The sequence below is a fragment of the Capricornis sumatraensis genome, chromosome 1 (assembly GCF_032405125.1).
Source record: "Capricornis sumatraensis isolate serow.1 chromosome 1, serow.2, whole genome shotgun sequence".
Lineage (NCBI taxonomy): Eukaryota > Metazoa > Chordata > Mammalia > Artiodactyla > Bovidae > Capricornis > Capricornis sumatraensis.
The window spans coordinates 144990536-145006034 of NC_091069.1; the positions used below are offsets into that span (position 1 = coordinate 144990536).

The 15499-nt window shown below is 35.0% G+C and overlaps 1 protein-coding gene across 1 annotated transcript in view; it reads left to right on the forward strand.

Moving 5' to 3' along the window:
* Nucleotides 1–15499, forward strand: part of ARL13B (ARF like GTPase 13B) — a 77085-nt gene that overhangs the window by 40645 nt on the left and 20941 nt on the right. The gene's annotated exons all lie outside the window — the stretch shown is intronic.

Here is a 15499-nt window from a genome sequence, read left to right on the forward strand (position 1 = left end):
TTTCTGAGAAGATGGTTAAAAATAAGAAAAATTGGTAAGAATTTTCTCATAAAGATTACTCAACTAGGAAAAGTAGTGTAAAATGTCTTATAAATTACTTTACATAATTCAGGGCTTCTGTGAGTCCTATTCAGTTGCATAAAGTAGCTGAGTAAGCAGTGATAGAGAAATAATTGCCTCAAAGTAAGTTTTTCAGTATCATGATACTGCCACAGAATAGTTTTTTCTTGATTTAGGAAGATTTATCTTAGAATGGATGATTTGACCAGATCTTTTTAGGACTTTAAGGTCACTCTGAATGTGTCCTTATTACTGAAGATACGATTCCCAGTTAATTTGGTCTATGTAATGTTAAATACAGTCTCATTTTGCTGTACTGTGTTTAGTCACTCAGTCATGTCCGACTCTTTGTGACCCCATGGACTGTAGCCCATCAGGCTTCTCTGTCCATGGGGATTCTCCAAGCAGGAATACTGGAGTGGGTTGCCATTCCTTCTCCAGGGGATCTTCCTGACCCAAGGATTGAACCCAGGTCTCCCTTATTGCAGGTGGATTCTTACTGTCTGAGCCACCAGGGAAGCCCATATGTGCAATTCAACTAAAACCAGTATAGGGACGGGAGATTCCAAATGAAAGCCTTAAGCAATATAGGTAGTATTGAATTTATCTTAAAATTTCTCAGTCTTCTGGAATTGACTAACACATTATTTGACATAGCTTTGTTTATATAAATTCATAATAAGTGGTATTTTTTTATAGGATATATAAAAATCTTATTTGAGAGACACTGATGATATTGAGATTTACTTTATCCTGTGTTGGTAGTTATTCAGGGAATCAGTTGATATACATAGTTATATATAGTGATATGCATATACACGTATAATAATATGCATATGTGAATGAAGTGAATAAAAGGAAATCCTTGTTAATAAAATACTTTATTTTCATAGTTAATCTTGACTTTAGAAAGGCATTCAGAATACCTTTCATGATATTTTTGTGGATAAGAAGTCATTAGGGAGTTACAAGTAGCTCATTGAACCACACGTGATATCAATATCAACTAGGAGAAAAGGTCTCTAGTGTTATGCTGTTATACTATCACACTCAGTGTTTGATACATTTATGCAAATATTTTTTATCAGTTATTTGGATGTCACAGAAGGCATTCTTTTCAAAATTGTTGATGGTGCAAAATTTAGAGAGCTCTTTAGTATGTTGAAGTACAGAATTGGTATTTGAAAATTAAAATATCATGGAACACTATACTGAAATTAAAAAAATATATTTAACTGAATAGGTGTAAAATGTTTCACCTAGTTGTTTAGAAAACACCTTTACATCTATAAAACGGAATACCATTGAGTTCATAGCAGGGCCTATGAAAATCACTAGAGATTTAGTTAATTTTGAGCTTTTAATCAAAAGTATCAGAATAATTATTGTGCTTTCATGAGTGATAGTGTTATGTTTAGACTAAGAAAGATATTTGTTTCACTGATTCTGTGCTAGTTAAAGCAGATAGGAGAGGGACTGTGTTAAGTATGAAATGAAAATTCATAAATGGGGTATTTTCAAACTGTCATGGAAAGGATGATATTGGAAGGCTGTAGTATATGGAGAGTTGTTGAAAGAAAAAGAGATATTTATTCTGAAAAAAAGGTGTAGGGAATATCTGCAACTGTTTTCTAAAACGTGTAGGTCTGTATATATAAGAGGGATTAGACTTTATTAGGCTTTACTTGGCATAATTCCAAAAGGCAGCAGGTGGAAATTACATGGAGTGAGGTTTGATTTAGTATAAAGAAGGCGTTTCACATAAGTAGAGCTGTCTGAACATGGAATGAACTGCTTCATGACATAAAAACCTTGCCATCTCTAGAGATGTTCAAGATATTCTTGAATGATGATTCAATAAAGGATATTGTAGAAATGATACCTTTATTACATAAAAAGTTAAACTAATATCCCTTTGCTTTTAAGAAATTGACATTCTGTCAGATAATTTTTGAAGCTTACTTTACGCAAAGTTTTAAATGCTGTATTGTATATTCAATAATACCTGTCCTTGAGTAATTACTCTCTGAAGGGGGGTGGACAATATACAATTAAACAGATAAATGAGATAACTTTAGATCTTGATAGATCAATTGGGCAAGGCCTCTCTAAAGAGCTATTTGAGCTGTATGACATAAATATCAAGAAGATGAAGAGCCAAGGAAGTGTATCCTGAGAATTAGACACATGGTGCTGGAGCAGTGAATTGGACTGCTGTGTTTTAAGGACAAAATTAATGCCTGTGTAAATAGAAATCAGGCTTCACAGGTGGCACTAGTGGTAAAGAACCTGCCTACCAATGCAGGAGACTTAAGAGACTTGGGTTCGATGCCTGGGTAGATTCCCCTGGAGGAGGGCATGGCAACCTACTCCAGTATTCTTGCCTGGAAAGTCCTGTGGAAAAGGAACATTGTGGGTTACAGTCCATGGGGTTGCAAAGAGTCGGACACGACTTAGCTACTTTAGAGCTTTAGAGAGGGGTAGAAATTAATATGAGCAGTAACACTGAAGGAGTGAAATCAGGACGGTAGGCAGCGATCAGATCACAAATGGCCTTGTGGGTCAAAGTAAGGAGTTTAGATTTTATTTTTGATACAGGGGATGACAATTAAAAGAGAAATAGGATATTGACCTAAGGTTTATGTTTTTAATAGATAACTATATTTAGTTCAGTTCAGTCGCTCAGTTGTGTCCGACTCCTTGCAACCCCATGGACTGCAGCATGCCAGGCCTCCCTGTCCATCACCAACTCCCGGAATTTACCCAAACTCATCTCCATTGAGTCGGTGATGGCATTCAGCCATCTCATCCTCTGTCGTCCCCTTCTCCTCTCGCCTTCAATCTTTCCCAGCCTCAGGATCTTTTCAAATGAGTCAGTTCTTTGCATCAGGTGGCCAAAGTATTGGAGTTTCAACTTCAACATCAGTCCTTCCAATAAACACCCAGGACTGATCTCATTTAGGATGTACTGGTTGGATCTCCTTGATGTCCAAGGGACTGTCAAAGAGTCTTCTCCGACACCACAGTTCAAAAGCATTAATTCTTCAGTGCTCAGCTTTCTTTATAGTCCAACTCTCACATGCATACGTGACTAGTGGAAAAACCATAGCCTTGACTAGATGGACCTTTGTTGACAAAGTAATGTCTCTGCTTTTTAATATGCTGTCTAGGGTAGTCATAACTTTCCTTCCAAGGAGTAAGCATCTCTTAATTTCATGGCTGCAGTCACCATCTGCAGTGATTTTAGAGCCCCCCAAAATAAAGTCAGCCACTGTTTCCACTGTTTTCCCATCTATTTGCCATGAAGTGATGGGACACGATTCCATGATCTTAGTTTGCTGAATGTTGAGTTTTAAGCCAACTTTTTCACTCTCCTCTTTCACTTTCATCAAGAGGCTTTTGAGTTGTTCTTTACTTTCTGCCATATGGGTGGTATCATCTGCATATCTGAGGTTAATGATATGTCTCCCAGCAGTCTTGATTCCAGCTTGTGCTTCATCCAGCCCAGCGTTTCTTATGATGTACTCTGCATAGAAGTTAAATAAGCAGGGCGACAATATACAGCCTTGATGTACTACTTTTCCTATTTGGAAGCAGTCTATTGTTCCCTGTCCAGTTCTGACAGAGGCAGGTCAGGTGGTCTGGTATTCCCATCTCTTTCAGAATTTTCCATAGTTTATTGTGATCCACACAGTCAAAGGCTTTGGCATAGTCAATAAAGCAGAAATAGATGTTTTTCTGGAACTCTCTTGCTTTTTTTATGATCCAGCGGATGTTGGCAATTTGATCTCTGGTTTGTCTGCTTTTTCTAATACCAGCTTGAACATCTGGAAGTTCACGGTTCATGTATTGCTGAAGCCTGGCTTGGAGAATTTTGAGCATTACTTTACTAGTGTGTGAGATGAGTGCAGTTGTGCGGTAGTTTGAGCATTCTTTGGCATTGCCTTTCTTTGGGGCTGAAAGGAAAACTGACCTTTTCCAGTCCTGTGGCCACTGCTGAGTTTTCCAAATTTGCTGGCATATTGAGTGCAGCACTTTCACAACATCATCTTTTAGGACTTAAAATTGCTCAACTGGAATTCTATCACTGTATAGAAAATAGTTTTCTGATGACCTCCAGGAGAGATCTGGATGATGAAACTAGATGGAATAAATGGGAACCATTTGGGATATATTTTGGAGGTGGAAACAATAGGACTTATTGGTGATTTTAACATTTCAGCAGCATGTAACCACCATTACGTCTTCAAATGCTTTCAAGTGTTTCTCCTGACTTTCCTCTTGCCTCTTTGGCTCTTTCTTCATCTTTTTCTCCTCTCTGATTTCTCCTTGTCTTCCCACCTCTGAATACTGGAATGCTTCCACACAGTTCTCTTTTTATCCACCATTGTTTTCAAGCCTCACAGCATTAAATACTGTCTGTTAGCTGATGACTCAAAATTATATCTCAAGTGTTATGAGACTGCTCACATAACACCTGTCTACTCAACAGCTCCGTTTGAATGTCTGTGTCTAAAGTAAGCTCCTGATCTTCCTCTGAACTCCCAAACTGCTGCTCCAATTCAGTAAGTGGCATCTCTTCTGGTCTCTTCTTGCAGTCTTCATCCAGGTCACTTGACCAAAAAATTTGGAGTAATTCTGAATATTCTGTTTTGTGTCCTCCCCCCATCCCCCCTCCCCCCATACCTTATATTTAAACTAATAGCAAATCCTGCCAATCTCTTTTTAGGGTACATGGCGAACTACCTCCCTGACTCAAGTCAGCACCATCCTTTCTCACCTGAATTATTGCAATTGTCTCTTTGTTTCTTCCTTTGTATCCCCTTCTCCTTTGCCCCTTTGGTCTTTTCTTAGTATAGAGATCAGAGTTAAAATGTAAGTCAGATCACATCATTCCTATATCTAAAGTCCTCCTTTAACATGATCTCTCAGAGGAAGGTCCTGTAAGGCTTCCTTGAGGTCTCTTTCCCTCAGTCTGTCAAGAGTCTGCCTGCAATGTAGGAGATCCAGGTTTGATCCCTGGGTTGGGAAGATCCCCTGGAAAAAGAAATGGCAGCCCACTTCAGTATTCTTGCTTGGGAAATCTCATGGACAGAGGCCAGGCTACAGTCTATGGAGTCACAAGAGTTAGACTTGCTTGGTGACCAAACCACCACCACAAGGTCCTGTATGACTTCTCCACCCCTCTTTTTGCCTCTCTGACCCTGCCCCCACAACTCTTCACTTCCTCTGCTTCAGCCACATTGCTCTCCTTGTTATTCCTTACACATACCTGGCCTTAGGGCTTTAGCACTTACCATCTGAAATCTTACTGAAATAACACCGCTCTCCATAAGGCTGTCCTTGGGCACCCTATCAGGAACTGCAACCAGCATCCCCAGCTTTAGTTCTCTTCCTAGCACTTTTCACTACATTTTACTTATTTATCTTACTTTATTGGCTGCTCTATCCCCTGAATATAAGCTCCATGAGGGGAAGGATATTTATTCATTCTGTATTTCTAGCGCCTTGACAAGTCTTATGTTTATTCAAGTTCTCATATTGAGCTCCTTACACCTCATGTTTCTTGAGTTCTTAATATTTGACAGGCACTGTTCTAAGTTTAAGAACTCTGAATTAAGTATTACCATAGTCTCTGTTTTACAGATAGTAACATTCGGACCTGATCTTAGGGAACTTAACCGAGATGTCAGCTTGTAGAGTTGGGATTCAAATTCAGGCAGTCTAGTGTGAATGACTCCCTCTTTGCTATAATATAATGCCTTTTTCAATGGTGTCAGATGCTCTATAGAGATCAGTTCAGGTAAGTTTTCAGAAGAGGCAGCTATTTAAATGAAGTGGTTGAGAAAGAAGGCAGATCATAAAGGATAAGACCTTGAAATCTGTTTTTGATAGAAAAAGTCTTTTATAGATATTAACTGTTTACTCAGAGACATTTCTGTGTACCTGAATTGCTGAGCATTTGAAGTATTGGTTGGAAACATTTAACAGCAAGTTTTTGTTTCCTGAAATGCACTTATAATTTTCTGCTATGTATTTTAAATTATCTAAATATGTAATTCAAATAGCTATAGGTCTTTTATTTTACCACTGATTTGCTATATTAGAAGTTAAAAAAGTTTCAGTCTGTATAATATATGCAAATAAGAGACTTCTATGTAGGGAAAGGATTTTATTCTCCCTCTCTCTCCACCTTTCCAATGTCTGTATTCTACCTTATTTGCAAGGAATAATTTCTCTACTTTAGAAATAGAGCTAACCCAATCTAGTGGCTTACTAAGATCTGTGGGAAAAAAATGATAAGCTATACCATTAAGCCTGAAAAATCTGTGAAAAGATTAGTTAAGGGAGATGATGAGAAGGTGGCAATATAGATTACAGACTTTGGGTGTTAGGAAAGTAGATCAATATAAAACAGTTAACTGTCCATCGTGTTAAGCATGTCTTCTAGAAATGTATTTACTGGCCTTTGCCCTTACAAGTAGGAAATAGACAAAATAGAGGAAATTTATTTAATAGTATGTGAGCATACTATTTTTTAAGTCCTTTATTAAAGTAAAAACAAACTGATTTTAATTGAGAAAGATTTCAGTACTAGAGCAGCCAACTAAATGTGCAGAAAGTTTGATGTTATCATTTTTTATATTTTTCACATCTTTTAGACTGTATGGGGGATTCTCTGGTGGTTTGGGGGTAAAGAATCTGCCTGTAATGCAGGAGATCTATGTTTGAAATTTATATATATAATTTCATAGTTATTTATAATTATAATTATTTGTAGTTAACCTAATATTCTTAATATAAAAATTCAGTTTTAAAAGATAAATTGTAAAGATTTTTAGCTTTATAAACTAGTTTAGGTTGGAACTTCTTGTGAGTTTTAAATAATTCAGTTTATGAGAACTTTCTTGTGGTCCCATTTTATCAGTCAAGATTTGCATAATTATGTCACAGTAATATCCAGTCACCAAATCTTGGTGTATTACAACCACAAAGATGTATTTCTCATTCATGTTTCATGTCCATGTTGGGTAGGCAGGGGCTCTCATTCCCATCTTGGTCTTTCAGAGACCTAAGCTCCACCTTTCTGAATGTGGTAGGTTGGTAGGGCAGTTGGAAGTACTGGAGAGTTCTCATAGACATTAACATGCTGTAGCCCTGAAATGAAACAGAGCATGTTACTCTGCTTTGCAGCTCCTCAACCAACTGAAGGATGATGGTCAAGATGTGTAGTCCTCACCTGTTCTCCGAAAGAGAGGTCATGAACCTGGTTTTTTCCACATCTATTGAATATTGTAATTTCCAAAATGAACCCTTAGAGTTAACTAATCAATATCTAACTAATCCTTACAGTTAACTAATCAATATCTAACTAATCCTTAGAGTTAACTAATTGATTTTTCTCATGGGGAAATTGAAAATCAGAGAAGTAAAATGTCTTACCCAGAGCTTGTTAGTAGTACTAGTATAATAATGCAAACTTCCTGGCTGCTAGGCCAGTGCTTTTTTACATTATAAGATGTTTAATATAAATTTCCTAGAATGTATATGTTATATAAAGCTGGCATTGTCTATATGCTCTTTTATATTCAGTATTTTATAAATATTTGATGATTATGCTGGTGAAGATTTTCAAGAAGAACTAAAAACTATTGATAAGTGATTGTAGAAATTTTTATCAGGTAATAACTTTGAGGAAGCAGAGTTATCACACCTGATTTATTATATGCCTCTGATAAAGACTAATCTTTCCAGTATAGAAGGAAGTAATTTACTAAAGTTGGTTAGTTTAGTGAATTATCTTGAATAGTTCCATACTGTTCTTTGCTTTAGTGTTTATCACTTACTTATCTATATGCTTCCTCTGGTATTACCATATTGATGCTGAAAATTAATTTCTTCCCAAAGTGTTTAGGATGTCATGTTGCTTTTGAAACAGTCATAAGCTCTTTTCTTTCTTCCTTCCGCCTTCCCTTCCTCCCTTGATTGTAGATCTGTTATTTTTCTTTATTTCATAATAAATAGAAAGTAGCCTAAAATTTTTTTTAAATTTAGATTATCCTAAATGAAACATGTTATAAGTGAAGTTGAATTGTATCAGATATTATGTTTTTAATATAAATGCTGTGTTTAAAAGAAAAAAGTTCTTGCAGGAGGTAGTGTAGCATATTAGATCGAAAATAATTATGTTAGCATCTGTATTAGTTAGGATTTTGCATATTAGAATTTTTCAAATTAAGTACTTTAGAAAAAGAAAAATAATTTATTCTGATCTCATATACCTGTGTCATGGGAAATCTACTAAAATTTTTTGAATTCTAGCCTTGGCACCATGAAAAAATTGGCATTCTTATATTTTCTTCTGCTGTAGTCGTAATATGAGATAAGATAGGAAGTGAGGTGTATTGCATTCCTTTTTATGTACACAGACTTATGTATCCTATTCATACATACATGTAGGTACTTACATACATGTAACCTGTTACTATGAATTTTTATAACTATGTTGTACATAGCAGGGATGATGTTTGTTGCACTATTTTTTAAATTGACTTCTGTTCCTCATATTATGGGGAAAAGAAAAGAGTATTTGAGGCTTAGACGAGAAATAAGGGGAGTGGGTATCAAACCAAAACAGATTTTAATTTTTTATTCATGTGCTAAGTAGCCTAAAATTTTTTTAAATTTCACAGTTGTGAAGAACTACAGTGCGTATAATTTTCTCTTTGATTGCATGGCTTGAAACAAATCCCGAAATAAACTCTAATATACTTACGGCAAGTTAGGTTCTTCTATTTTTTGTTTTAGTTATCAATGAATCGATGAATGAACAGTGTCATGTGCCATCAAAAGCCTCTTTTTGAAGCCTCATAGTTTAGCTTATTTTTTTTTTAAAGAAATAGGGTATTTCAAATATAGTTGCACAATATGCTTTTGCAAAGTGCTTTTAAGGAGGTAAATTTTACTGTCACTGATTTTGGAAATGAAGATATTTGACTCTGACCCTTCTAAAGGTGATCTTATCCTGGGTTTCTGTGTTTTTGGAAGAACAGTTTCCTGAAGGAATACCACAGCTTCATATTTGAATAAAAGATACTTTAAAGAACTCTTTAAAATATATCAATATGTATTTCATATTCATTAATCATAGTAAATTTACTAGCAAAAGAAAGTATTCTTAATCTTTTTCTATAAAGCTATATATGTTACTGATATTAAAGGAAAAACAGATTTCCTTTCAGTGCGTGCATGTTATAGTAAATGATATTTATATAAAATCAACTAGTTTTACTGCGTTCATCTTGTGTATGTCTTCATTTATTTCTTTTGAACATTTAAAATATATTTATGTTCTGGATCCTTTTACATTGTTAGGTTATTTCTGCTGCTGCTGTTGCTGCTAAGTCGCTTCAGTCGTGTCCGACTCTGTGTGACCCCATAGATGGCAGCCCACCAGGCTCCTCTGTCCCTGGGAGTCTCTCCAGGCCAGAATACTGGAGTGGGTTGCCATTTCCTTCTCCAATGCATGCATGCATGCTGAGTCACTTCAGCTGTGTCCTACTCTGTGTGACCCTATGGATAGCAGCCCTCCAGGCTCCTCTGTCCACAGGATTCTCCAGGCAAGAATACTGGAGTGGGTTGCCATTACTTAGAAATAGTTCCTTTGTTTATTGTGGTCACCAACTGTTTTTCTTGGTGATGGACAAATGTGTTTAGTAAACTTCATCAGCAGTTTAGCTTCAGTAGGGAATTATATAGGAATGCCCCTAGGGCCTTGCATTATGGATATGTTCTTAACCTCATTTTTATGATTGCCGCAACTATGAGTTTGACATACTCAAACTATGATAGCCCACTTAGTATACAGTTGTCCCTGCATATTGTGGGGGATTGGTTCCATGACGCCCACAGATGCCAAACTCCATGGATACTTAGGTGTCTTATATACAATGATGTAATATTTGCATACAGCTTATATATATCCTCTTGTATATTTTTACTTAAAAAATATACTTCAAGTCATTTATAGATTACTTATAATACCTAATACAATGTAACATATATAAATGTTTGTAAATAAAATGTTAATGCTATGTAAATAGTTGCTGGTGCATGGAAATTTCAAATTTTGCTTTTGGGAACTTTCTGGATTTTTTCCTAAATATTGTCCATCTGATGTTGGTTGAATCCATGGACGTAGGACCTGCAGATACTGAGTGTGTGGGCCTGACCTTTCTCTAGGGATCTCTATAGCTCAGGTAGTATAAGTATGGGCCTGATTTTTCTGTAGTGATTTTGTAGCCTGAGTGAATACATCACTCCTTGCTGTAGTCCTGGACAAACCAAAAGAGATTTTCCTTTTTCTGTATGCAGACTGTGTTCTGTTTTTTTTTCTGGTTCAATACTTTATACAGGAAACTTGACTTTAGTTCCCAATTATGCACACTCTAAACCCCAGCCTCTAAGATAAAAGTGTTTGCCTCTAGTTGCCAGTGGTTGGTTGTTGTTGTTGTTGTTTAGTCACTAAGTCATGGCTGACTCTTGTGATCTCATGGACTGTAGCCCACCAGGCTCCCCTGTCCATAGGATTTCCCAGGCAAGAATGCTGGAGTGGGTTGCCATTCCCTTCTCCAGGGGATCTTACTGACCCAGGGATCAAACTAGAGTCTCCTGCACTGACAGGTGGATTCTTTACCACTAGCACACCAGGAAAGCCCAGTAACCAGTGGAGTTAGCTTTAATTCCTGCTCTCCACTTTGGCTCTGAGTGGTTTTGCTCTTCATTTCTGGCACCTGGAAATTTCCCTTTCTTACTTCAGATATAATAATGTAGTTTAGAAATTTGTCTTTCTTTTCTTTTTCCCCAGAAGATTATATCAAGCACTTCTTTAGGTTTCTAGCAAGAGGAGGAATTTCTTTATATGTGCATCTTCACTGAAAGTCATAGGTGATTACTTTAAAGAGTTTACATAATTCAGATATTCCTTAAATCCTTATATTCATCTCTGTAGAAAGTAACTTAATGTAGGTATTTGGGTATACTTTCATTCTATAGATAAATTGCGTTTTCCAGTGGTTGCATACTCATAACTTTATGTATATTTCTAATTTATCTTATGATTGTCCTCTATCTTTATAAATTATATAAGCAAAGTGAGATATCTAAGTATTAGAATTTAAAGTTGGAAGAGACAGATTTCATGAAGGCATAAAATATTAAGCACATAGTTGTGAAATCATTTAATTGTTTAGGTAAGTGAAATAGATGATACTACCATTTTATGCAATCTTTTCTGTACCTTAAATTTATTTTTTTAATATCAGGAGAGTTCTATTCAAATATGTCATCTTTCAGCATGTTTAATGTACTGCTTTGCTATACAGTTTTGAATTTTATTGTTAACAACTGATTGTATCTTTGAGCTTAAATGTAATATTTGCAAAAAGAAAGTTAGAACACTGATTTATAAATACAGTAAGTAAATTGACAATTTGTTCTCTGAAATACAAAAGCAAACATATGACTAAAAAGTTTCTCCACCCTATTGCAGATAGGGAACATTTCTAGGAACAGAAATATGAGTAAAATTTTTCTAATGCTTTAGGAAATATGCCCTGGATGGATACTTTATATAATTTATAGAGTTTTTAAAAGTAAGACATTTCTTTTTATAGTTACTATTATCTGCCTGCAATGCGGAAGACTCAGGTTTGATTCCTGGATTGGGAATATCCCTTGGAGAAGGAAATGGCAATCCACTCCTTATTCTTGCCTAAAGAATTCCATGGACGGAGCAGCCTGGTTAGCTACAGTCCACAGGGTCTCAGAGAGTCGGACACAACTGAGTGACTACACTTTAACTTTTCACTTTGAATAAACATTTCAAGAAATGTAACAAATGTTTATTTAACAAAAAATGGAATGTTTTTTTGCCTCTGTGTATGAAGACAGTGTGCAGCATTTCCCTAGTTCAAGGTGAAAGCAGCTATTATTGGAATGTTCACCTGTTTGGCTGCTTACAGGAAGAAAACAAATTAAAAAAAATATTGCGAATTATGTTAATTACATCAGTTAAAATTATTATACAGTTTTTGGTAATGCAACCTTTGAGTGCTTTTTAAATTCTACTTTTTGTTTAGTGTAAATAACTAAAATTAACTCTTTAACAGTAAGACTATTTTGTTTAAATATTAAGACTCATGTAATTTTGAACTCTCTCATATCTGACTAAAGTAAGCTGTACATATATAACATTTTTATATTAAATTTAAAACTGCATTGTCACAGAGGTAATGTGTTCTGGGTATTACATAGTCAGCTTTCGCATTTACCCTTAAAGCATTTAGTAATGGAAATATTATTTTGATTTGAAATATTATATATTAAAATCTCATAACAATTGTAAAATAACTTTGAAGAAATATCAAAAAATAAAACATGTTTTGATTAAGCTTCTAAACTTACATTTGGAACTACCTGTGTAGTTTGCATTTAAGTGATGGTGACTTAAGTTTTTAAAATTATCAAATCAAATATAATATTGATATTAAATTTTATAATTTAAGTACTAACTGAAACATCTAAAATTGAGTACTTAAAAAGAAATTATGTCGATATTTTACAGTAGTCCTTTTACAACGTGATTATTTTTTAATTTCCTCGAATTAATTTTAAAGATTCTAGGAAACAACAATGAAGAAATTAAGGCCTTATAGAAAATTTTCCTTAATTTTTAAACATTATACACATGTGGCAAGTTGGGTATAAACTTTCCGGAATTAAGCGGAAAAATATTCTCTAAAGCAAGCACAGTATAATTTATATAGTCTGCTTATAGAGGAAAGAATTTGAAGTTTGTTTTTATAGGTTCTGACCTTCTAGTGTTTCCAAAATGGAAAGATATTTTTTAAAGGACTTAAAAGGAAATGTTGATTTTGTTTGTAGTGGTCTATTTCTAGGGACTCTAAACTCCTATCTCATTCAGCCTATTGATAGTATATGTGAACGGATCAGCTGCCTGTAGCTTGGTCCAAATCTGAACAAAACAGGTAGCTTTAATTATTTGTTGAGTTCTTTTTAAATGTCACAGATTTCAATCTCTGGATGTCTCACATTAAAAGTACAGAAAAGAGTGGTTTGTTTACCTTTGTCTTGTTCCTTTGGCTTGTTTTTGTTGCTTTTCCACCTGCGTAGTTGGAGTCTTGCCTGTGAGAGAAAATCTTGAGTATCACCTGGAACATTTTATTCATATTTTATTTAGATCTCTGTCTTATAGTTCACAGGCCAATCTCTGTATGGTTTTCATTTAGTTAACGTAATTGAAAGCCACATAATGAAGTCAAATAATTTAGATATAAAGTTGTTTTGCAGTTCGTATCAAGTGAGAACAAATTGCTTACCTCACACCTGGAGAATCCGGTTCTGCCTGTTAGCTGCCTGTTCTTTAGATTAAAGGAAGATTGTTTTCACTGGAGCTAGTTGGTAACAGGAAGTCCTTGTTAAACTGTCTGCTATAGAAAACTTGGCATAGTCTCTGAAATTCCTGTCCTATAGTATATATCAAATACATTACTCACAGAAAAGGGCGTTTGTAATTAAACAAAGATTATTTTGTTTTCTAAAGGTGTGAAACCTTGCTAAATTGTTGGAATTTGGAATAAATAGGAATGAAAAGAACCTTGGGTGAAGGCTTTTTGTTCAGTTTACTTTAAAATAATTGAATTCCATCTTATTTTAGGGAATTTGCTTCACTGGTGGCTTAGCTGGTAAAGAATCCTCCCGCGATGCAGAAGACCTGGGTTCAGTCCCTGGGTTGGAAAGAATCCCTGGAGAAGGGAACAGCAACCCACTCCAGTATTCTGGCCTGGAGAATTCCATGGTCTGTGTAATCCATGGGGCCGCAAAGTCAGACATGACTGAGCAACTTTCACTTAGGGAATTAAATAGTTGAATTTCATCTTATTTTCTTAACTCAGAAAATTACCAAATTTCAGAACTGTAACAGCCAGAAAAGAGATAGTATCTTTAAACTGGCAACTTTACTTTTCTTTTTGGTATGCCTGCTATTTTTAAGTTTCTTTCATAATTTTCCACATGAAAAGACTGAAATTGCGCAGTGCTGTTATGCTGTTTATTATATCAAAAATTCAAAATTAAGTTTTACCAGAGTGAAATATTTGTAGGAAAAATCAGACATGAAATTTTTCTTGCATGACTAACTTTTCTTACACTTTTTCTTTGCCTAAGGTGTTATGATTTGAGGACGAGAGGCAGGACATTGCTATAATATCTTATCAAAATATCATTTGTATTTATTCTTTGGTTTAATAATCCCATTTCCTGAAGTCTGTTCCCACAATAAGGAATAATACCTTCACACACTTATTCCTCACAACCCTTTTTGTAAAAGCAAAACATTGAGAACTACCCATAAACATTGCATGTAGTTCTTTAGTGGCTGAGTAAATGATGAAACATGCATATAATGAACATTTTATTAGTAAAGAATATAGTAATAAAGATGATTTCTTTATACTGCTTCAGAGTAATTTTAGGATTTACTGTTTGAAAAAAAAATGCATAGTGATTCACAGGAGTATATATAGTATGCTAACTTCTGAGGAAGAAAGGGAAGGTATAGAAACACATATAAATAACTGTTAACCAATCACTACAGTGAATAGCCAAGGTGCCCAAATTGTGATCTTTAAAATACCATTTTTTCCATGTACATGTTTATATTATTAATAAAAAACTAATGAAAGTTCATTCATCCTTCCACTGTACCCTCCCTGACTTGTTTTTATAGTTAGATATTATAAGCAAAATTGACGATACTGCCATTTTTATTCAGTCTTTTCAGAGGTATTGATAGTGATGTTGTAGGAGTAGGCAGTGTTGTCATTGGGGGTGATACTGATTCAAAAACACTTAAAAGAATAAATTGGGTCTGAATTTGGACATTACACTTAAAGATATTGAAGAATATTAATTTTTTTTTCAGAGCTTAAGTGTGACAGTGGTATTAGAATAGAAAATTCTAATAGAATTAGAACATTTTAAATTTTGAGGTGAAGTGATATGACTGATGGGAACATGGAAGATAATATAGATGAGCAAAAATGGTATAAATTTTTAAAGATAGGGGATAGGGTTCATTAGATTGATTATTCTACATATTTATGATATATATATTTTCCTGAAATACTACCAAACCCTTTCCAAGACAGTGTTTTATTACCTTTTGACCTCTGCCATCTGATTGGAAAATAGTTGTTGTTGTTCAGTCGCTCAGTTGTACCCAGCTGTTTGTGACCCCATGGACTGCAGCATGGCAGGCTTCCAGGAAAACAATATTTTGTGGTAATTCCTAACTCTTTTTAGAACTTGTTTTGTTTTTTTTGCTTGTTCCTAATTGAGTATAACGTTTTCTATGTCC